Genomic DNA, 25,900 nt, shown 5'->3' on the forward strand with positions numbered 1-25,900 from the left:
GTGACTTCCTTGGACAAATAAATTAACCTTTCAAAGTCAGACTTATCTTAAATGTATGTAGTCATATTTAGTGATGATCTTTCTGATTCAGACTTCAATAACTTCCTTGGACAAATAAATTAACCTATACAATTAAAAAATATCTTTATCCCTAATTATTCCTTTTGCTGCTGAGGTAATTTCATCTTTAACATTTCCACACTAAATGCAAAGCCTCTTGTGAGGGTGAAATATCAAGCTATATTTTGCTAATACCTCAGATAACAGGAAAGTACAATGAGAATAGGTTGGGGTGCAGGAAAGGAAGAATACAGGAGAGAGGTGGGGTTTAAAGACAAATGTTTAATAATGCTTTACAAACCCTGCTAGCACCATACAGATCGTTTAATTAAAATTAATTCTCACTTATTACAGTTAAGAATAAAGAAAGGAATACTTATTTACTAAGGTAAGTTTCTTAGAGAAAAAAAAAGGCTACTATAGAGATCTTGCTTTTTTTTTGAATGATCAAATTCCGTTTTCCTCTACAGCCCCATTCTTGACCCACAAATCAGTTCTACTGCCTTCTTCTGAATATCATGAATATTATTAATATAAAACTGTAACTTAGTCAATTTTGTTTTCTGCAACACTTACACATTTCAGTATTTGAGACATGTATTATGTTATAGGCTATACATTCCACAGTCCCAAAGTAGGAACTATCATGTTTTTCAGTGTCATTCTTGTGGGATATAATTGTTATAACGTTAAATTGTAGACACCCAGAAACCATGCCTCTGGTCATATTCTTGAAACTTCTCAGAGATTTCAATATCTGAAGATTAGAAAAGAATCTACATATATATCAAGTCTAACCCCATCATATTACAGATGAGAAAACTGGGGTTTCCTCTTCTAAAAGCACAAAATTATAAATGATGAAGAACCTAGAATCCTGCCTCACTGGCCCCATCCTTGAAGTGTTCTTTTGTGGTGAATAAAAATCATTCATTTTTTTTTCTCATCTTTGCCAAGTGAATGTTTCATTGTTCAACTGAGCTGACAGAACAGATGAAGGCAAAAGAGGCAATACTCAGGAGCACAGTTACTGATAAATAATTACAACAAGGACATTATAATTATTTAAAATCTGCGCATGGGGAGAGATTATGAGTCTTTCAGCTTGCTACCTCATTTAGACGATACTAGTCATTAACCAGTTTAGCTGGAGTCAGCGCCTAAATGTCCACATGCTCCACTTTATCTTTGAAACCTGTGCAGTCAGCAGCCATGGCTGCGTGCTCTGGATCCTGCTGCTGGTGCACACAGGCACACTCTCTAATAGCTTCAGAGACACTTGAATGTCTTCCCTCCCCATAGCCATCTCATAAACCTTCTCTGGAATTCTGAAGATTTTCCTTTGAAACAGTGCCCAGAATTTTTGGAGAAATTTACTCTTATTAAGAACACAGTAAAACTTCTGTGAAAAAAAAAAAGAAAAAGAAATTAACAGAATCAGGTCAGTTTGAAGTTGTCTCTAAAAGGGTTTCTTTTCTGATGCATGGAAAGGCACATGTTTAAGAAAAAGGAGTCACCTATATGGTAGTTCTATGCCACCAATCCCAAAGAAAATTCTGTGGTAAAACTCTGGGGTATCAGTATTTGGATGCCCACATGGAAATTAAAGTTCCTATTCTTCAACTGTTTCCCTTAAAAGAAAGAAAAGAAAAAAGGGAACTTTATTCTTATCACCGATGAGACTGCTGGGACAAAGGAGATAAGGGGGGAAAGCATTGATATTAATTTGTTATTGGATCTCTCTCTTGCTTTCTCTTTCTTTCTTTATTTTGGTTTTACTTTGATAAGTCATTTGTTTTACTCTGCCTCGGCCCAATTCTGGAGATACATTTCTAAAAATGTAACAAATTACTCTGTTTCTAAAATCAGCTTGAAGTAGGACACCTTGCAAATCAATAAGTCCCACAGGCACAGTACCTAAGAAAAATAAGACAACTAGAACTGTAGTCAAGTAGAAGTTTTAATAAAAATTTAAAATGTGATTTTTGGACCCTTCTTGGATCCTTGAAAATGTAATATGATGCGACCACCCAAACTGGTAATTCATCTCTGGGAACTTGAGAATGAATAGCAGTTTTGCAATTGTATGCCATCTAAAGAAGTTATGTAGACAAGGGTCTTAGGTCTTTTAAGGCCTCCCCATAATATAAATTTCATGAATCCTAAATGTTGCAAATATGGTGAAAAATACAAAAAACAAATATGCCAATACTTTTTTGGGATGCTTAATTTATCCGAACCACTTTGTTGGCATAGAAGAGGAATATGTTGTCCATCTAGGAGAAATTAGATCTGGACTAAGTAGAAAGGGGTCAGACTTTCAGGGTCCATTTGATCTATTTTAATAGTCACTTATTGATACATAGGTTCATATGTCTGTCTCTGTACATTTCTTCTTATATAAAAACCTACCTTCTCTCTTCGCTCTTATTAATATATCTTCTGCTACAGCAACTGTCCCTAGTTCCAGGAACCAATCTAGTTTCTGTCTTGGGGATTTAGCTTTTGTACTTCTCTCACCTGGAATATGCTCTTTTTTCAGACTTTCAAATTTCTAGCTCCTTTTTGTCATTTATTAGCTTAAACATTACCTCCTCAGAGAGGCATTTCCTTACCACCCCATTTAAAGTATGTAACCACCTCTTATTCTGCATCAAAACATCTTGTTTGTTATCTTTCTATCACTCATCAGTATTTTTAACTACATAAGCTTTTATTTTATTACTCATATATGCACTGTTTATCTGTGACTTTAAGCTCCACAAATAGAAATGCCATATTGGTCTTACCCATTTCTGTAGTACCATTATCTAACATAGTATATGAATGAATAAATGAATGAAACTCAAACAATTTAGAAGTATTAAACAGAAAGCTTCATTTAAATAACTTTACTCCTTTTTTGTTTTCTCTTTTAATCTGAGAGAATTAAATTATTGACTAGTGGTTGAATATAATGGACAAGTATTGTCTAGATCTCAGTACATTACCATGTAACTTTCATCCTTATTCCTACGATATACTTTGTTTCATTTGATTGTTTAGTATTTTTCTTCAGCAAATTTTATTTTATGTTTGACCACTTCTCTAATTGAATGATACGATTAAAATTTGAACACTGTCTCATAAAAACAATATAATACATTATTTTAATTTACCTTTATTTTTACTATTTCTTTGTTTTATTGGGATCTTGATTTTTATTCTTTATTTTACTTGATCTCTATCATTTCCTTCATAGTCTTCAACTGCTCTTCCAGCTCAAAATTCTCAAGTCAATCATTAGAGAATCTATACTTACTTATAAGATTACTTTTGCAATAAATAAAGACTGAGAAAAATGTTCCAGTAACTAGCCTGTTATACAAAGTTTTTAAAATTAGGATATATCCTTTTCTTTTTTTTTAATTTTTTAATTTTTATTTTTTATTATTATTATACTTTAAGTTCTAGGGTACATGTGCATAACGTGCAGGTTTGTTACATATGTATACTTGTGCCATGTTGGTGTGCTGCACCCATCAACTCGTCAGCACCCATCAACTCGTCATTTACATCAGGTATAACTCCCAATGCAATCCCTCCTCCCTCCCCCCTCCCCATGATAGGCCCCGGTGTGTGATGTTCCCCTTCCCGAGTCCAGGTGATCTCATTGTTCAGTTCCCACCTATGAGTGAGAACATGCGGTATTTGGTTTTCTGTTCTTGTGATAGTTTGCTAAGAAAGATGGTTTCCAGCTGCATCCATGTCCCTACAAAGGACACAAACTCATCCTTTTTTATGGCTGCATAGTATTCCATGGTGTGTATGTGCCACATTTTCTTAATCCAGTCTGTCACTGATGGACATTTGGGTTGATTCCAAGTCTTTGCTATTGTGAATAGTGCCGCAATAAACATATGTGTGCATGTGTCTTTATAGAAGCATGATTTATAATCCTTTGGGTATATACCCAGTAATAGGATGGCTGGGTCATATGGTACTTCTAGTTCTAGATCCTTGAGGAATCGCCATACTGTTTTCCATAATGGTTGAACTAGTTTACAATCCCACCAACAGTGTAAAAGTGTTCCTATTTCTCCACATCCTCTCCAGCACCTGTTGTTTCCTGACTTTTTAATGATCGCCATTCCAACTGGTGTGAGATGGTATCTCATTGTGGTTTTGATTTGCATTTCTCTGATGGCCAGTGATGATGAGCATTTTTTCATGTGTCTGTTGGCTGTATGAATGTCTTCTTTTGAGAAATGTCTGTTCATATCCTTTGCCCACTTTTTGATGGGGTTGTTTGTTTTTTTCTTGTAAATTTGTTTGAGTTCCTTGTAGGTTCTGGATATTAGCTCTTTGTCAGATGAGTAGATTGCAAAAATTTTCTCCCATTCTGTAGGTTGCCTGTTCACTCTGATGGTAGTTTCTTTTGCTGTGCAGAAGCTTTTTAGTTTAATGAGATCCCATTTGTCAATTTTGGCTTTTGATACCGTTGCTTTTGGTGTTTTAGACATGAAGTCTTTGCCCATGCCTATGTCCTGAATGGTACTACCTAGGTTTTCCTCTAGGGTTTTTATGGTATTAGGTCTAACATTTAAGTCTCTAATCCATCTTGAATTAATTTTCGTATAAGGAGTAAGGAAAGGATCCAGTTTCAGCTTTCTACTTATGGCTAGCCAATTTTCCCAGCACCATTTATTAAATAGGGAATCCTTTCCCCATTTCTTGTTTCTCTCAGGTTTGTCAAAGATCAGATGACTGTAGATGTGTGGTATTATTTCTGAGGACTCTGTTCTGTTCCATTGGTCTATATCTCTGTTTTGGTACCAGTACCATGCTGTTTTGGTTACTGTAGCCTTGTAGTAGAGTTTGAAGTCAGGTAGTGTGATGCCTCCAGCTTTGTTCTTTTGACTTAGGATTGTCTTGGAGATGCGGGCTCTTTTTTGGTTCCATATGAACTTTAAAGCAGTTTTTTCCAATTCTGTGAAGAAAGTCATTGGTAGCTTGATGGGGATGGCATTGAATCTATAAATAACCTTCGGCAGTATGGCCATTTTCACGATATTGATCCTTCCTATCCATGAGCATGGAATGTTCTTCCATTTGTTTGTGTCCTCTTTTATTTCACTGAGCAGTGGTTTGTAGTTCTCCTTGAAGAGGTCCTTTACATCCCTTGTTAGTTGGATTCCTAGGTATTTTATTCTCTTTGAAGCAATTGTGAATGGAAGTTCATTCATGATTTGGCTCTCTGTTTGTCTGTTACTGGTGTATAAGAATGCTTGTGATTTTTGCACATTAATTTTGTATCCTGAGACTTTGCTGAAGTTGCTTATCAGCTTAAGGAGATTTTGGGCTGAGACAATGGGGTTTTCTAAATCATGTCATCTGCAAAGGGGGACAATTTGATTTCTTCTTTTCCTAACTGAATACCCTTGATTTCTTTCTCTTGCCTGATTGCCCTAGCCAGAACTTCCAACACTATGTTGAATAGGAATGGTGAGAGAGGGCATCCCTGTCTTGTGCCAGTTTTCAACGGGAATTTTTCCAGTTTTTGCCCATTCAGTATGATATTGGCTGTGGGTTTGTCATAAATAGCTCTTATTATTTTGAGGTACGTTCCATCAATACCGAATTTATTGAGCGTTTTTAGCATGAAGGGCTGTTGAATTTTGTCAAAAGCCTTTTCTGCATCTCTTGAGATAATCATGTGGTTCTTGTCTTTGGTTCTGTTTATATGCTGGATTATGTTTATTGATTTGCGAATGTTGAACCAGCCTTGCATCCCAGGGATGAAGCCCACTTGATCATGGTGGATAAGCTTTTTGATGTGTTGCTGAATCCAGTTTGCCAGTATTTTATTGAGGATTTTTGCATCGATGTTCATCAGGGATATTGGTCTAAAATTCTCTTTTTTTGTTGTGTCTCTGCCAGGCTTTGGTATCAGGATGATGTTGGCCTCATAAAATGAGTTAGGGAGGATTCCCTCTTTTTCTATTGATTGGAATAGTTTCAGAAGGAATGGTACCAGCTCCTCCTTGTACCTCTGGTAGAATTCAGCTGTGAATCCATCTGGTCCTGGACTTTTTTTGGTTGGTAGGCTATTAATTATTGCCTCAATTTCAGAACCTGCTATTGGTCTATTCAGGGATTCAACTTCTTCCTGGTTTAGTCTTGGAAGAGTGTAAGTGTCCAGGAAATTATCCATTTCTTCTAGATTTTCTAGTTTATTTGCGTAGAGGTGTTTATAGTAATCTCTGATGGTAGTTTGTATTTCTGTGGGGTTGGTGGTGATATCCCCTTTATCATTTTTTATTGCATCTGTTTGATTCTTCTCTCTTTTCTTCTTTATTAGTCTTGCTAGCAGTCTGTCAATTTTGTTGATCTTTTCAAAAAACCAACTCCTGGATTCATTGATTTTTTGTAGGGTTTTTTGTGTCTCTATCTCCTTCAGTTCTGCTCTGATCTTCGTTATTTCTTGCCTTCTGCTATCTTTCGAATGTGTTTGCTCTTGCTTCTCTAGTTCTTTTAATTGTGATGTTAGAGTGTCAATTTTAGATCTTTCCAGCTTTCTCTTGTGGGCATTTAGTGCTATAAATTTCCCTCTACACACTGCTTTAAATGTGTCCCAGAGATTCTGGTATGTTGTATCTTTGTTCTCATTGGTTTCAAAGAACATCTTTATTTCTGCCTTCATTTCCTTATGTACCCAGTAGTCATTGAGGAGCAGGTTGTTCAGTTTCCATGTAGTTGAGCGGTTTTGATTGAGTTTCTTAGTCCTGAGTTCTAGTTTGATTGCACTGTGGTCTGAGAGACAGTTTGTTATAATTTCTGTTCTTGTACATTTGCTGAGGAGTGCTTTACTTCCAATTATGTGGTCAATTTTGGAATAAGTGTGATGTGGTGCTGAGAAGAATGTATATTCTGTTGATTTGGGGTGGAGAGTTCTATAGATGTCTATTAGGTCTGCTTGCTGCAGAGATGAGTTCAATTCCTGGATATCCTTGTTAACTTTCTGTCTCGTTGATCTGTCTAATGTTGACAGTGGAGTGTTGAAGTCTCCCATTATTATTGTATGGGAGTCTAAGTCTCTTTGTAAGTCTCTAAGGACTTGCTTTATGAATCTGGGTGCTCCTGTATTGGGTGCATGTATATTTAGGATAGTTAGCTCTTCCTGTTGAATTGATCCCTTTGCCATTATGTAATGGCCTTCTTTGTCTCTTTTGATCTTTGATGGTTTAAAGTCTGTTTTATCAGAGACTAATATTGCAACCCTTGCTTTTTTTGTTCTCCATTTGCTTGGTAAATCTTCCTCCATCCCTTTATTTTGAGCCTATGTATGTCTCTGCGTGTGAGATGGGTCTCCTGAATACAGCAGACTGATGGGTCTTGACTCTATCCAGTTTGCCAGTCTGTGTCTTTTAATTGGAGCATTTAGTCCATTTACATTTAAGGTTAATATTGTTATGTGTGAACTTGATCCTGCCATTATGATATTAACTGGTTATTTTGCTTGTTAGTTGATGCAGTTTCTTCCTAGCCTCGATGGTCTTTACATTTTGGCATGTTTTTGCAATGTCTGGTACCAGTTGTTCCTTTCCATGTTTAGTGCTTCCTTCAGGGTCTCTTGTAAGGCAGGCCTAGTGGTGACAAAATCTCTAAGCATTTGCTTATCTGTAAAGGATTTTATTTCTCCTTCACTTATGAAACTTAGTTTGGCTGGATATGAAATTCTGGGTTTAAAATTCTTTTCTTTAAGAATGTTGAATATTGGCCCCCACTCTCTTCTGGCTTGTAGAGTTTCTGCCGAGAGGTCTGCTGTTAGTCTGATGGGCTTCCCTTTGTGGGTAACCCGACCTTTCTCTCTGGCTGCCCTTAAGATTTTTTCCTTCATTTCAACTTTGGTGAATCTGGCAATTATGTGTCTTGGAGTTGCTCTTCTCGAGGAGTATCTTTGTGGCGTTCTCTGTATTTCCTGGATTTGAATGTCGGCCTGCCCTACTAGGTTGGGGAAGTTCTCCTGGATGATATCCTGAAGAGTGTTTTCCAACTTGGTTCCATCTTCCCCCTCACTTTCAGGCACCCCAATCAGACGTAGATTTGGTCTTTTTACATAATCCCATACTTCTTGCAGGCTTTGTTCATTTCTTTTTCTTCTTTTTTCTTTTGGTTTCTCTTCTCGCTTCATTTCATTCATTTGATCCTCAATCGCTGACACTCTTTCTTCCAGTTGATCGAATCGGTTACTGAAGCTTGTGCATTTGTCACATATTTCTCGTGTCATGGTTTTCATCTCTTTCATTTCGTTTATGACCTTCTCTGCATTAATTACTCTAGCCATCAATTCTTCCACTTTTTTTCAGATTTTTAGTTTCTTTGCGCTGGGTACGTAATTCCTCCTTTAGCTCTGAGAAGTTTGATGGACTGAAGCCTTCTTCTCTCATCTCGTCAAAGTCATTCTCCGTCAAGCTTTGATCCATTGCTGGCGATGAGCTGCACTCCTTTGCCGGGGGAGATGCGCTCTTATTTTTTGAATTTCCAGCTTTTCTGCCCTGCTTTTTCCCCATCTTTGTGGTTTTATCTGCCTCTGGTCTTTGATGATGATGGTGACGTACTGATGGGGTTTTGGTGTAGGTGTCCTTCCTGTTTGATAGTTTTCCTTCTAACAGTCAGGACCCTCAGCTGTAGGTCTGTTGGAGATTGCTTGAGGTCCACTCCAGACCCTGTTTGCCTGGGTGTCAGCATCAGAGGCTGCAGAAGATAGAATATTGCTGAACAGCAAGTGTACCTGTCTGATTCTTGCTTTGGAGGCTTCCTCTCAGGGGTGTACTCCACCCTCTGAGGTGTGGGGTGTCAGACCGCCCCTAGTGGGGGATGTCTCCCAGTTAGGCTACTCAGGGGTCAGGGACCCACTTGAGCAGGCAGTCTTTCCCTTCTCAGATCTCAACCTCCATGTTGTGAGATCCACTGCTCTCTTCAAAGCTGTCAGACAGAGTCGTTTGCACCTGCAGAGGTTTCTGCTGCTTTTGTTGTTGTTTATCTGTGCCCTGTCCCCAGAGGTGGAGTCTACAGAGACAGGCAGGTTTCCTTGAGCTGCTGTGAGCTCCACCCATTTCGAGCTTCCCAGTGGCTTTGTTTACCTACTTAAGCCTCAGCAATGGCGGGTGCCCCTCCCCCAGCCTCACTGCTGCCTTGCCGCGAGATGGCAGACTGCTGTGCTAGCAATGAGGGAGGCTCCGTGGGCGTGGGACCCTCCCGGCCAGGTGTGGGATATAATCTCCTGGTGTGCCTGTTTGCTTAAAGCGCAGTATTGGGGTGGGAGTTACCCGATTTTCCAGGTGTTGTGTGTCTCAGTTCCCCTGGCTAGGAAAAGGGATTCCCTTTCCCCTTGCGCTTCCCAGGTGAGGCGATGCCTCGCCCTGCTTCAGCTCTTGCTGGTCGGGCTGCAGCAGCTGATCAGCACCGATTGTCCGGCACTCCCTAGTGAGATGAACCCAGTACCTCAGTTGAAAATGCAGAAATCACCGGTCTTCTGTGTTGCTCGCGCTGGGAGTTGGAGACTGGAGCTGTTCCTATTCGGCCATCCTCAGGATCCTTTCTCTTATGTGTTCTGTGATATATCCTTTTCTTAAAGTAGGCATATATCATTTAGACTAATAATAAAAATTAAGATCTTTCTGGTGCCACGAGCACACAATGGGGAAAGGACAATCTCTTCAACAAATGGTGCTGAAAAAACTGAATATCTACATACAGAAGAATGAAAATAGACCCTTATCTCACCCTTATCCAAGAATCAACACAAAAATGGATTATAGACTTAAACACAAGGCCTAAAAACTATAAAACTACTAGAGCAAAACAGAAGGGAAATGCTCCATGACATTGGACTGCAATGATGTTTGGATATGACCCCAAAAAGCACAGGCAATAAAAGTAAAAATAGGTAAATGGTATTTCATTAAACTAAAAGGCTTTTCCACAGCAAAAACAAAAAACAAAAAACAAAAAACCACACAATTGATAAAGTCAAGAGATGACCCACAGATTGGGAGAAAATATTTACAAATCATATATCAATAAAGAGACTAATAAGCAAAATGTACAAGGAACTTAAACTACTCTATAACAAGAAAACAAATAACCCTATCTAAAAATGGGCAAAGAACTTTGTTATAGTTTGGCAGTTTCCCCACCCAAATCTCATCATGAATTGTAGTTCCCATAATTCCCATGTGTTGTTGGAAGGATCCAGTGGGAGATAATTGAATCATGGGGGCAGTTTTCCCCCATACTGTTCTCGTGATAGTGAATAAGTCTCATGAAATCTCATGGTTTTATGAGGGGACACCGTTTTTGCTTGGTTGTTACCTCTTTCTTGCCTGCTGACATGTAAGACGTGCTTTTTCTCTTCCTTCACCTTCTGTCATGATTGTGAGGCCTCCCCAGCCACATGGAACTGTGAGCCCATTAAACTTCTTTTTCTTTATTAATTACCCTGTCTTGGGTATGTCTTTATTAGCAGCATGAGAACAGACTAATACAGACTTGAGTAAACATTTCTCATAAAAAGACATACGAATGGCCAACAGATACATGAGAAAATACTCAACATCTCTAATCATCAGAAAAATGCAAATTAAGTTACAATGAGATATCACTTGACATCTGTTAGTATGGCTATTATTAAAAGATGAAAAATAACAAGTGCTGGAGAGGACGTGAAAGAAAAATAATCCTTATTCCCAGTGGTGGTATTGTAAATTAATACAGCCATTGTGGAAAACAGTATGGAGGTTCCTCAAAAGACTAAAAATAGAATTACCATATGATCCAATAATCTTACTACAGGGTATATAGTCAAAGGAATTGAAATAAGTATGTCAAAGAGATGACTGTACTCTCATGTTCATTGAAGCATTATTCACAGTAGCCAAGATATGGAAACGACCTAAGTGTCCAACACAGAAGAATGGATTTTTAAAATGTGGTATGTGTATACATATATATCCATATGAAATACTAACACAATACACTATACTATTATAGGATAGTATACTATAATACTAATAGTATATAGAATGCTATTCAGTCTTTAAAAAAATAAATTTTTGTTCATTTCTGACAACATGGATAAATCTAGAAGCCATTATAAGTAAAGTAAGCCAGGCACAGAGAGACAAATACGGTATGAACCCATGTGGAATCTAAAAAGTCAAATTCATAGAGGTTAAGTAGAATGGTGGCTACGAAAGGGTGCAGTTGGTATGGCTGGAGAAAGGGGAGATATTAGTTAACAGGTACAAGTTTCAGTTAGGTAAGAGGAGTAAGTTCTGGTGTCCCATTGCACAGCACAGTGACAATAGTTAATATTAAATGATGTATTGTATATTTCAAAATAGCTAAAAGGGAGGATTTTAAATGATCTCACCACAAAGAAATTATATTTGAGGTGATGAATATGCTAATTAGCTTGACTCATTCCACAACATATACATGTACGGAAACATCATATTGTACCCTATAAATATATACAATTATTATTTATCAATTTAAAACAAAATAAAACTTTAAAAATTAAGACCTTTCTAAATTGGTTTGTTTCCTCATTGTATAATAACCTGAAAAATGTTTTAATTAACATATAAATTTTGTTACCATATAAAATAATAAAAAAGCTTTGAACAATATTTACTATTTTGTTTTGCAGTTTCATGTATTCCTGAGACAGGTATGAGAGTACTATTTATAAGTAAGAACAAAGACAATTCTAGAGCCAAATATATATATAGTTCTTCAATTATTCATTATTTTGAATTTTCTATTAATATCCCCTGGTTAGAGACGTGAATACTTATGTTTGCTTAAATGTTTCATTTTTTTTCAAAGCATTTAATGAAGACCAAAAAGTCATTAGGAAATAATAAAACACGTAAATAGTACTAGAAAGGCAAATATCATAATTTCACCCTGGATCTAAGTATTTCTGTGTTATGTCATCTCCCTGCCTCAAGATTGTGAGCATTATGAAATAAAATTTTTTCTCATTCCTGTTTGTATCCCTGAAGTTCCTACTCAGAGCCTTGGTTCTATAAGTACTCATTCAACATTTGTTGAAAAGAATTGAATTAAAACTCCCTGCGTTGTGAATTACCAGCTTTAAAAATGTATACGATTAAGTAATCTGAAACATTTAAAGTGAAAGCTCACTGAAGCCACGGAGACTCTAAAATCTCACTATATACAGTCCTCGCTGGGTATATGCAAGTGATTTGTTCTAGGACTCCCACATATGCCAAACTCCAGTTATGCACAAGCCTCATAGTCGCCCTCAGAACCCATACATACAAAAAATCAACCCTCCGTAAATATGGATTTCGCATTCCAGAAATACTGTATTTTTAATCTGCATTTGGTTGAAGAAAAATCACTTATAAATGGACCTCTGCAGTCCTGACCCGTGTTGTGCAAGGGCCAACTTTATATCCATATTGTTATTACAAAATTTATGCATGCTGTGTTTCCAATCTAAACCAGTTGCATGATAGAAATAGGCTTTCCCCAAACAACCTATTCAGAACATATGTCAATTTCAAAAATAACAACATTTTGGAAACCTGTGCAGTTAGACTCAACAACATACAAGAGATTAGCCGATCCAGAAGGAACCCACATCCACTTACAAACCTTTAACACAAATCAGCAGCAAAAAGGGCTGAAAAAAAAAAGAAGAAAAAAAAAAACTGTAGCTAATAACACAGTGGATCTCATGCAGATAAACTGGAATTACAGTTTCTGAAATATCACTGCAAAGTTTTGCTTCTCAACTGAGGTTGACTCTCTCTATTAGGGTAACCTCATGGGAGATGCTATTACATCACCTTCTACGCGTGATCTGCACAGGGTTATTAAAGACCTTTAAATCTAATGTGCACTGACCTCTTGAACATTTGCGCTCACTGACGGTTTCCAATTTCTTCTATGTCAAATGGTGACCTTAACATTCTATTTCATGGATATAACTACTAGAATTGAGCTGACATGATAAATGACTATTCTTGCAACCCCTGGTAATAGTTTTTATTTTTCACAGATTCAGTTGATAGTTTGGTCTTTTCTTCTCCTTTTTAATGATGATTTCATTGTTAATTTGCATGACCCTAAGGAAAAAAAAAAGAAAGAAATACTCAAATAATTTAATTAGCAAAAATAACCTCTGTATTTCATGATTTAATACTATTGATCAATTTCTTTGATTTTTTTAAATTAATTCAGGAATAGTGTGTGCAACTGCATCTGCTCATGATATCTAAAATTCCATCATCTTCCATATTTGAAAATTGTATCATTTACCCTTTCCTACTCAGTCCTACAGTTCTCATACTTGCCTCCAAATATTTTTAAATGCTTTTATGGCTTAGATTACTACCAGAATTTTTTCCTCTAGGCCTCTCACCATAGGTTAGTTTCAACGGTGCATCTTTCTTATTGAAGTTTTTCTTCCCACTACTTGATACTAAGCCTGAACCCAATGTTTCCTCTCCAGGTCCTGCTATCCTCAAAGTGTCTGTCATTGGTTATTATCAGGGGCAAAATAGCTTTTTTCCTAGCTTATTACAGTAAAAAATAGAGACTCAATTAGTTATGTCCGCATAAGTTATCTTTATTTCCTGAAAGATTTTTTATTTTCCAAGATTTTAGCAACCCTAATTAACATTTGATGTTTAGTCTAGCTGTCAGCTTACTGAATTTGTAGCTCTATGTTTGCCTAAATAAATTTGATACGCAGCTACAAGATAGATGAGAGTTTTTAATGTTACCATCTTTCTATTATTTAAAAACAAAAAGGCTAAATGTTACAGTCAAAAACTAAGCTATATCCTAAATTATTAATCTGTTTCCATTTAGATATCATCCAGAGAACATTTTATAATCTGAAACAAATAGTCTGTTGTGTGATCACTAAATTTTACTGAAAGAGTTAAAGTATTTTCTAAGTGTCTTTTAAGTGTCTATGCCCTGTACACATCAAAAAATAGCTTATTTAGCTTGATAAACATAGTCAAATACATATTTAAGCTATTTTGAAAATAATGGAAAAATCTTATTAATAGCTGTTGTCTCTTGTGGGGTATGGTGAATAATAATTTAGGGCAGGTGAGAGCAAAGCAATTTAACATTTCCCTTGTTGGTTCCTTTGACCTACTAGTTTGGAGGTCTCTGCAACACCCTTGAGCTTTTTCCACAGGATAAAGCGATAGTTGCTAAGAGTTTGCCAAAACGTTCCCTATTTCACTGTTAGGTTCTACTTGTATCTTTTTTAGGTATTTATTTTTAATATATTCCTGTCGCCAAGAAGAAAAAAATTATATGCACACATGCACACACACACATACTAGTTTCTTTAGACATCAACTACCTCTAGATTGAAGTTAGTATTGCTCAGAGGAATGATGCTCTCGAAGACAATCTTGTGTAATAATTCATGTGTTTGATGAAAGAAGTATAGTTGACGCTTGAACAACATGGATTTGAACTGCATGGGTCCACTTATATGTGGACTTTTTACAATAAAAGTTATACCAAGTGTGCCTGCCTCTCCTTCCCCCACTTCTGCCTCCTGCACCTCTTCCACCCTGACACAGCAAGATCAAACCCTTCTCTTCCTCTACTTCCTCAGCCAACTCAACATGAAAATGATGTTTGTTTATGGTCCATTTTCACTTAATGAGTAGTAAATATATTTTCTCTTTTTTTGTAATTTTCTTAATAATATTTTCTTTTCTCTGGTTTACTTTATTATAAGAACACAGTATAGGCCAGGCACAATGACTCATGCCTGTATTCCAGCACGTTTGGAGGCCTAGGCAGGTGAATCTCTTAGGCCCAGAAGTTTGAGAGCAGCCTGGGCAACATGGTGAAACCCTGTCTCTACAAAAAAATAAAAATTAACTGGGCATTGTGGTGTGCGCTTATAGTCCTAGCTACTTGGGAGCCTGAGGTGGGAGGATCACTTTAGCCCAGCAGGTCCAGGCTGCAGTAAGCCATGATTGTGCCACTGCACTCATGGCACCTTTGTTGAGACTGTCTCAAAAAAATAAAAAAATAAAATAAAAAAGAACACAGTATATAATACATATAACATACAAAATACATGTTAATTGGTTAATGTTATCGGTAAGTCTTCTGGTCAATAGTAATCTATTAGTAGTTAAGTTTTGGGAGAGTCAAAAGCTATATGCTGTTTTTTTGACTGCATGGAGGATCAGAGCCCTTAACCCTCGAGTTGTTCAATGTTATGATGGTTAATACTGAGTGTCAACTTGATTGGATTGAATGATGCAAATTGTTCCTGGGTGTATCGTGAGGGTGTTGTGTTGTCAGAGGAGATTAACATTTGAGTCAGTAGACTGGGAAAGGGAGACCCACCCTCAATCTGGATGGGCACAATCTAATCAGCTGCCTGCGCAGACAGAATAAGAAGCAGGCAGAAGAATGTGGAGAGATTAGACTGGCTTAGTCTCTGAGCCTACATCTTTCTCCCAAACCGGATGCTTCCTGCCCTTCAACATCGTTCTTTAAGTTCTTCAGCTTTGGGACTTGGAATGGCTTCCTCGGTTTTCAGCTTGCAGATAGCCTATTGTGGGACCTCATGTTGTGATTGTGTGAGTTAATACTCCTTAATAAACTTCCCTTTATATCTATCCTATTAATTCTGTCCCACTAGAGAGCCCTGACTAATACAAAGGTCAATTGTACATGTTGCCTCTATTTTAAATTGTATAATTACTCATTGGCTTTGACTCACCAATGTGGTCACTTCCACTATCATGGTCATTTCCATCTTCAACCACTCTCAGTATTACTAGGCCAAGAGAATAGACTCATATAAATACATTTTAAAGAAAATTAAATAAATTTCTACAGCAAATAATTAACTGGAGTAGACAACTCGATTTCACTTAGAATGTATCTAAATCTTTTTATGCTCTTGGTTTGTGGTTGACTGTGTATTTTCACGGCTCAGAGCCAAAACCAAACCAAAGCATGATCTGGTAAAGAGGTTCTTAGCGCTGTGAGTCAGCCAGCCAGGGTTACAGTTTTAGCTGTATCATTACCTAACTGTGAATTTAGATAATCCCTGAAATTTCCTGGCTCTCAGTTTCCTTATCTGTAGTGTGAAGTGTTTGGACTGGGTTATCTGAGATTTCCTGAAAGCTCTGTGATTGAAAAAATTCTAAACAGAATTGAGAAAAAGTGGTCTGACTTCAGTAAATTTCCATTCCCAATTTTGCCTTATTCCCTTCTGAGGTGCTAGGTACATTTATACTGCGCAAGACCTATGTGACATGTTACTTACTGCCTGACTCCTGACAAGTTTGCGCTGGTGACCTCTGAGCCTAGGCGATATCTGCTTTTCCTTGAAATAATTCAGACCACCAATAAATGCAGCCCGAGATTAAAGTAATATCCAAATACCTAATCTTTCTTATTATAATCTCCTTCTTGGTCTCCTTCAGTAACTCAAGTGTTCTGCAATAATATTGGCAGAAATTCACCATTTTCAATGATACTTTAAATTAGTATAATTTTTATAAAAAGTAACTTTATAATAAGAAACAGGAGGATTTCCAATTTTTTCATAATCTTTAACCCAGAAATTCAACTTCGTTTTTACAAGTATCAGGAGAGGTGCATAAATATATGAATACAGTGCTATTCCTCAACAAGCAAGGGTAGGAATTGAAAACAACAGAATTATCCAAAATATGATATATGTTAAACAGTTATGACAGACTCTTACTGTCTTAGTGTGTCAGGGCTGCTAAGAAAAAATGTCATAAACTGGGTGGCTTATAAACAACATAAATTTATTTCTCACAGTTCTGGAGGCTAGGAAGGCCAGGATCAAAGCATCAACAGATTTCACATCTGGTGAGGGCCTGTTTCCTGGTTCATAGACGGCACCTTCACCCTGTGTCCTAAAATGGTGAAAGAGGCAAACTCCCTCAGGCCTTTTATATATATATAAAGGCTCTAATCCTACTTATGAGGGCTCCACTCTCATGACCTGATCATTCCCCAAAAGGCCCCACCTCCTAATACCATTGCCTTGAGGGTTAGCATTTCAACATATAAATTTTGCGGGAACACAGACATTCAAACCATAGCTCTGGGCTAAGATAGGATTTATTTTTCTATTCTTGGATGGTTTGTCTAAGATAGGCATTATCTCTTGATATTTGGTACAACACAGCAGTGAAAATGTGAGGAGCTTTTGTGTTTGTATTTGTTTTTGTTTATGTGTTTGTTTGGAAGTTAGTTTTCTTGTTTTTGTGGGTATATTTTTTTGTGTAGCTAGATTTGTTAATGCAAGCTTTTTATTTTGTGATAATTGTAGATTCATCTGTACTTATAAGAAATCATACAAAAAGATACTATGTACTCAGTTTCCCCAGGGGTAACATCTTGCAAACTATAGTACAATATCACAACCAGGATATTGACATGGAGACAATCAAGACAGAAAACATTTCTATCATTGCAAGGTTCCCTCATGTTTCTCTTTTATAGCCATACCGACTTCACTCTGATACCACAAGCTCCTTAATACCTGACAACCACAAACCTTTTTTTTCATTTCCACACTTTCGTCATTTCAAGATTGTTATATAAACGGATTCATGTAGTATATAAATTAAGGGGACTGGCTTTTTCACTCATTGTACTGCTCTGGAAATTTTTCCATGTTGTTGTATGTATGATGTGTTCCTTTCTTTTTCTTCTTTTTTTTTTTTTTTTTTAAAGCAGAGTCTCGCTCTGTCACCCAGGCTGGAATACAGTGGTGCCATCTTGGCTCACTGCAACCTCCGACTCCTGGGGTCAGGCCATTCTCCTGCTTCAGCTTCCCAAGTAGCTGGGACTACAGGTGCCCGCCACCACGCCTGGCTAATTTTGTTTTCATATTTTTAGTAGAGACTGGGTTTCACCGTGTTAGCTGGGATGGTCTCGATCTCCTGACCTTGTGATTCGCCCACCTCTGCCTCCCAAAGCGTTGGGATTACAGGTGTGAACCACCGCCTCTGACCCCATCATATGTTCCTTTGTATTGCTGAGTAGTATCCCATGATATGAATGTACCCTGGTTTAACTGTTGAAGGATATCTGGGTGGTTTCCAGTTTGGGGCTATTATGAACAAAACTACTATAAACATTCATTTACAGGTTGTTGTGTGACTACAGACTTTCATTAATCTGGGGTTAATGCTCACGAGTGCAATTATTGGGTCAATATGTTAGTTGTATATTCAGATTTTCTTTAAGGAATTGCCAAACTATTTTCCAGAGTAACTGTATCATTTTATATTTCAACCAGCAATATAGATGTTACCTGGTTTCTACACATCCCCGCAAGTATTTACTACTGTCACTATTCTTTGTTTTATCTGTTCTGATGTGTAGGTAGTGATATCTCATTCTGGTTTTAATTTGCATTTTTCTTGTAGCTGATAATGCTGAATGTATTTTCATATGCTTATTTGCAATCTGAATGTTCTCTTGGATAAATATTTCTTCATGGAATTTGCCCATTTTTCTAATTGGATTTCTTTACCATTGACTTTTTAAAGTTCTCTATTCTAGATATAAATTCTTTGCAGAATATGTATGTGGCTTTAAAATATTCTCGTCCACCTGTAACTTGTCATTCTGTTCTTTTAACAGGTTCTTTTGCAGAGTAAACATTTTTATTTAATGAAACCAAATTTATCAGTTTTTTCTTTAATGATTGGTGCTTTTGGTGTCAGGTCTAAGAACTCACAGCCTAGCCATAGATCTCAAATATTTTTCTCACATTTTTTTTCCTCAAAATTGTATAGTGCTACAATTTACATTTGTCTGTAATCTATTTTGAATTAATTTTTGTATAAGCAAGTGAGATTTATGTTGCAGTTCATTTTTTTTACCTATGTATTTCCAATATATATTGTATTGTATAATAAGGAATTTGGCTAGCTTTTGTCCCTGGTTTCTGAAAGGTACTCTCTAAATATTTGGAATTTTCAGAATGATAAGAGTCTGCTATTCATGGTGGGCCCTAATAGTTTATGCTAGTAAGGTGATTCGTGGGCTCCTGGATAGTTTCAGAATGAAAACTGATCATGCTGGAAATACCTGTCTGCAATTAGGGAATTCAGGCTTTGAGTAATATGACGCTAGTCTGTCCTTTCAAACTCCAAGGATGGAGGGGGACTGGATATTGAATTCAATCATGTGGTCAATGATTCAATCAATCATGAATCAATTGATTCATCAATCAATTCTTGAGGAAAAACTCTAGACACCCAAAGCTCCACAAGCACCATGGTTGGTGGTACACATCCATGTGCCAGGAGGAGTGATGTCCCAAGGGCACTGAAGTTTCACATATGAGACTCTCCTAGACCTTGCCCTATTTGTCTCTTCATTTGACTTGTCCTGAATTATATCCTTTAGAATAAAACTCTAATAAAAAAAATGCACTTTTCTGAGTCCTGCGATTTGTTCTAGCAAAGTACCAAACCTGAGGAGTTAATGGGAACCCCGGAATGGATTTGTAGCCAGTTGGTCAGAATTGCAGGTAGCCTAGAAGCCCTGGATTTTGTTGCTGATGTCTGAAGTAAGGGGAGTTTTGTGGAGGACTGTGACATTATCTCTTTGATTTGACCTACATTTGGGTAGTGTCAGGATTGCATTGCAAATTGCTATGGCACCATTTTTTGAAAAAAGTATCTTCATTGAATAGCTTTTGCACTTTTGTCAAAAATAAGTTGAGCATATTTGTATAGGTCTAGTTTTGGATTCTCTGTTCCATTGCATTGATTCATGTGTTTCTTCCTTCACCAATACCACACAATCTTGTTTGCTATAGCGATATAATAAGTCTTGAAATACTCCCACTGTATTCTATTTTTCAAAATTGCTTTAGCTAATTCATTTGCCATTCCATAATAATTTTAGAATAATCTTGTCTATATTTGCACACAAAAAAATCTTGCTGGGATTTTTATAAGAATTACATTAAACATAAATATCAATTTGGGGAGAATTGACATCATTACAGTGTGGAGACTTGCAATCCATAAACATGTATAGCTCCCATTTATTTATATCTTAATTTTTTCATCAGTGTTGTATGGTTTTCAGCATACAGTCCTAAATATGTTTTGTTAGTTTTATAACTATTGCATTTTTTGACAAACTGTAAGTGGCATTATGTTTTAAATTTTGGTGTTCACATGTTCATTGCAAGTAGTAAAAATATAATTGATTTTTGTATGCTATCTTACATCCTTTGCTGAACTTGCTGAACTCAGGATTTTGTTGTTTTGTTTTTGTTTTTATGAATTGTTTACTAGTAATTTTCTAGATTCCTTGGGATTTTCTACATGATTTTAATTATGTCACCTGAAAATAGGAACTATTTTATATCTTCCTTTCTAATCTGTGCACCTTTCATTTCCTTTTCTTGCCATAAGGCACAGAAATTCTACCACTATGTTGAATAATAGTAATGGGAGAGGACATCCTTGCTTCGTTGTCTACCTTTGGGGGAAAGAGTCTTTCACCATTAAATACAATGTTAGCTGCAGGTTTTTCGTAGATGCTCTTTATCAAGTTGAAGAAGTTCTCCTCTAGTTCTAATTTCCTGAGAGTTTTTATCCAGAATGGATGTTGGCTTTGGTCAAATGGTTTTTCTGCATGTGTTGATATGGTTACAGTAGTTTTCTTCTTTTAGTTTCTTAACATGGATTACATTGATTAATGTTTTAATGTTAAACCAGTTTTGCATCCCCCCAATAAACTCCTCTTGGTCATGGTTATCATTTTTAGACATTGCTAAATCCTATTTGCTAGTGTTTCTTGAGCATTTTTACTTGTGTATCTTTTGAGATATATTGGCCTATAATTTCTTTTAATGTACTATGTTTGGTTTGATGTCAGGGTAATTCTAACTTCTCGAAATGAATTGGGAATTGTTTCTTCCTCCTCTGTTTTCTGGAATAAATTGTACATGGTTGTTACTAATACTTTAAAGCTTAGAAAAAGTCTCTAGTCTGGAGAACTCCAATCTGGGCTTGGAGATTTCTTTCAAGAGAGTATTTTAATTACACATTCAATTTCCTTAATATTTACAGTGTTATTCAAATTATCTATTTCAAATTGAATGAACTGTGGTAGCTTATGATTTTTGAAGAATTAGTCATTGTGTCTAAATTGTCAAATCGATGTATGAAGAGTTGTTTTTGGTACTCTCTTATTAGCCTTTCAATGTCTGCAGTATCTGTAGTGATATTCCCTATTTCTTTTCTGATATTGGCATTTTCTGTCTTCTTCCTTTTTCACTCTTACAAGAGTTTTGTCAGTTGTATCAATCTTTTTAAATAGCAAGACTTTTTTTATTTCATTGATATTCCCTGTTGTTTCTCTATTTTCAATGTCATTGATTTCTGCTCTTCATTTTATTCTTTACCATCTGTTTGGGGTTCATTTTGCTCTTGTTTTTCTCGAGTCTTCAGGTGAAAACTCAGTTCATTGGTTTGAAACTTTTTCCTTTTCTAATGAATGCATTTTGGGTCGTTTTTGTTTTGTTTATGTTGTTGTTGTTTTCTGTTTTCTTTTTCCTGCCTTCCTGTAGATTGTTTATACATTTTATTAGATTCCATTGTGATTCATATATAGTGTTTTTGGGGTGTGTATCTTTGTATAGGTTTTTTTTTAGTGATTATTGTAGGTATTGGTAGATATAGAGCTACATATAGATAAGTTATACATAATCACAGACTACTGGTGTCTTCATTTTATCAGACTGAGTGAAGTATAGAAATCTTACTTCCCTCTACATCTCTTTATGCTCTTTGTTTTGTAATATAATTGTATTATATATTTCCTCTCTATATTTAGAAACATACAATATAGTTTATTATAATTTTTGCTTCAACACTCAAACAATTTAGAAAGCCCAAGAGGAAAATGATAGTCTGTTGTGTTGACCAATATTTTTGCTTACAGTGTTTTTTTGCTTTTTCTGATGTTCCAAGTCTGCTTCTTCAGCACCAAATCTTGGATATATGAAGTAAAAATAAAACATGAAGAACTCACCACTTTGTCTTGACATGGGTCCCAAAGTCTCTAGCTGATTTGCCCTCTTTTCTCTACCTGTAAGAGTGTTTTGTTTATTTGATGTGTAATGTCCAGGATCTTTAGTTGTACTTAGCCCGAGAAAAAGGGAAAAGTACGTCTCCTTTTTCCTCCCAGAAGCTGAATTCCTCTATTTAGATTTTAAACAACTATTATAATTGTGTTAATAGTGCTAGTATAACTATTTAGGTGATAGGTGGTAAACAGCATAAAGTCTAGACTCAAATTAGGTCCAGATGTCAAATATGCTACTTGATTGACTATCAGAATTAATCTTGGGTTAGTTTCTTAAGCTTTCTACCTCAATTGTATAATGTAAAGAAAATGATAATTTTAGGATCTACAACATAGGATTAGTGTGAGGATCTTGAATGCAAATTCTTAGAAAATAGGCTGGATATAGGAAGTGCCCAGTAAATTTTACTATTATTTTAGCTATTCTTACAATTATTAATTTAATGAAGTTCATTTATTGCATATTCTATGATTAATGTTTATAAGTGTAACATTTTTGCTTAGGAAGAAAATTGTGCTTTCTGATTGTTGGATCCATGGTTCTGTGTATGTCTATTGCATTATACTTGTTAATTTTGTTGCTGAAATCTGTTTCATTATTTTATTCTGTTAATTTAATGGTTATAGACGGAAACATGTTAAATTTTCCCATTATACTAGTGATTTGCTTTTTGTAATTATTTTAATTTTTATTTATACATTTTACAACTATGTTTCTCTATGAACAGTACAAAACAGTTTAAAATTACGCATTGGCTATGTTTCCTCTAATATAACTTTTTGCCTTAAAGCAGTTCACTACCACCTCTCCACTGAAAATAACTGGTATAGTTTTGTATCCTCTTTTTCACTTAGATTTTTAGATATATAACATAAACAGTTTCTGGGAAACATTATTTTAACAACTATGTCAATTTCCATTGTTCAGATTTATCATATTATTTGAAATTTCCCTATTGCTAAACATTAGTGTCATTCATATTTTTTATATATTTTATTATATATCATGCTGCATATTTTATTATTACTTGTAAATGATATGGCTCAGAGGCCAAGAAAACTTTTCTCTAAAAAGACAAATAGGAAATATTGTAGACTTTATGGGCTACATGGTCTCTGTTGAAACTATCCAATTCTACCATTGTAGCATAAAAGCTGCAGGGGAAATTCATAAATGAGTGAGCATGACTATGTTAAAATAAAATGTTATTTATAGATACAAGCAATGAGTCAGATTTTTCCCATAGGCTAAAGATTATGACTCCAGATACACATGTCTACTAAGTCATCTAAACATAATTAAAACTAATTGTATAGTGCAATAAAATTTACATTCAAACTATATTAATATCAGTACATTCTTTGACACTATATTTTTCCCACAGTTATTGACTATTTGAATTCTTTATTCAATTTTATGTATAACATACTGATACAGTTTGGCTCTGTGTCCCTGCCCAAGTCTCATCTTGAATTGCAATCCCCACATATTAAGGGGAGGGAGACACCTGGATCATGGGGGCAGTTTACCCACGCTGTTCTCTGATAGTGAGTGAGTTCTCATGAGATGTGATGGTTTTGCAAGTGTTTGACAGTTCCTCTTTCACAAGCTCTCTCTCCTGCTGCCTTGCGAAGAAAGTACCTGCTTCCCCTTCCACCATGATTGTAAGTTTCCTGAGGCCTTCCCAGTCATATGGAACTGTGAGTCAATTAAACCTCTTTCCTTTCTAAATTACTCGGAAGTTATTTATAGCAGTGTGAAAGTGGACTAATACACATACATTTGGGTTATGTTTTTTGGTACACTCTGAAAAATCTGTCTTTTAATTGGCACATTTAGAGCAGTGATGTTCAAAGCAATTCTTGATGTAGTTTGATTAATATGTGTCACATTTTTTACTGTTTCCATTTGCTTCCCTTGTTCTTTGTTTCTGTTTTTGTCCTCTGCTCTTTTTCTGCTTCATGAGGCTTCAATTAAGCATTTTGTGATTCAATTTTTTCTTCTTTTTATCTATCAGTTATACTTTATTGTTTCAGTGGTTGCCATAGAGTTTGCAATACATTTACAACTAACCCACGTTCACATTAAATATAACACTATACCTCTTAATAGGTAGTGTAAGTAGCTGTTAATAAAAAATAATTCTAATTCCTCCCTCCCATCCCTCATATCTTTGTTGTCCATCTATTTGACTTACATACAGGCATACATAAGCAGCACACACACATAAACACACACATATAAACACACACAAGACATATATATGGGCATACCTAAACACATACATTGTTGTTATTATTTCAAGAAAATTATCTGCCAGATCAATTAAGAATAAGAAAAATCAAATATTTTGTTTTACCTTCATTTATACCTTTTCTGATGCTCATTCTTTGTTTATATAGATCTGAGTTTTTTATCTATATCACTTTCCTTCTCTCTGAAGAACTTTAACCATTTTATAAGACACGTCTACTGGCAACAAAATCCCTCAATTTTTATTTGTCTGAGAAAGTCTTCATTTCTCTCTCACTTTGAAAAATAAAATTTCAGGGTACAAAATTCTGGGTTAATGAGTTTTTTTGCTCAGTGCTTTAAATATTTCACTCTACTCTCTTCTTCCTTGCATGGTTTCTGAGAAGTTGGATGTAATACTTACCTTTGTTCCTCTATAGGTAAAGTGTTTATTTCCTCTGGCTTTTTTTTTCAGGATTTTTTTTTATGTTTGATTTTGTGTGGTTTGAAAATGGTATGTCTAGATGTTGTCTTTTTGGAATTTATCCTGCCTGGTGTTCTCTGAGTCTCCTAAATCTGTGGTTTCATGTCTGACATTAATTTGGAGAATATTTCAGTCAGTATTACTTCAAATATTTCTTCTGTTCCCGTCTCTCTTTCTTATCCTGCTGCTATTCCCATTATGCATATATGATATCTTTTAAAGTTGCCCTACAGCACTTGGCTATTCTGTTCTGGTTTTTTCGGTCTGTGTTCTCTTGCCTTTTCAGTTTTGAAGGTTGTTATAGATACATCCCCAAGTTCAGAGAGTCTCTCCTCAACTCTGTGCAATCATGCTACTAATAAGTCCATCAAAGGCATTCTTCATTTCTGTTACATGATTTTGATCTCTAGAATGTCTTCTTGGTGCTTTCTTAGAATTTCTTCTCCTTAATTACATTGCGCATATGTTCTTGCATGCTGTCTACTTTATCCATTAGAGCCCTAGCGTATTAATCATAGTTATTTTAAATTCCTGGTTGGACAATCTCAACATCCCTGACACATATGGTTCTCATGCTTGCTCTATCTCACAAAAACCTGAGTTTTTTGTCCTTTAGTATATCTTGTATTTTTTGCATTTAGTTGTACATGATGTACCACATAAAAGGAACTGCTGTAAATAGGTCTTTAGTAATGTGGAGGCACATTGGGGCAGCGGGAATACCTATAGTTCTGTGATTGGGTCTCAGTCTTTAGTGAGCTTGTGCCTCTGGACTGTGAAAATCACAAGTGTTTTTCAATTCTTCTCTAACCTAGATGAAACAGAAAGGATACAATGGGTTGACATTGGGTATTTTTCTTTCCCCAGATCAGTTAGGAGCTGATAATACACCAGCATATTAGGTCCTGGTTAACTAGTTTCTCCTGAGGGTAGGCCTTGAAAAA

Source organism: Macaca mulatta, chromosome 3 (assembly GCF_049350105.2).
Source record: "Macaca mulatta isolate MMU2019108-1 chromosome 3, T2T-MMU8v2.0, whole genome shotgun sequence".
NCBI lineage: Eukaryota > Metazoa > Chordata > Mammalia > Primates > Cercopithecidae > Macaca > Macaca mulatta.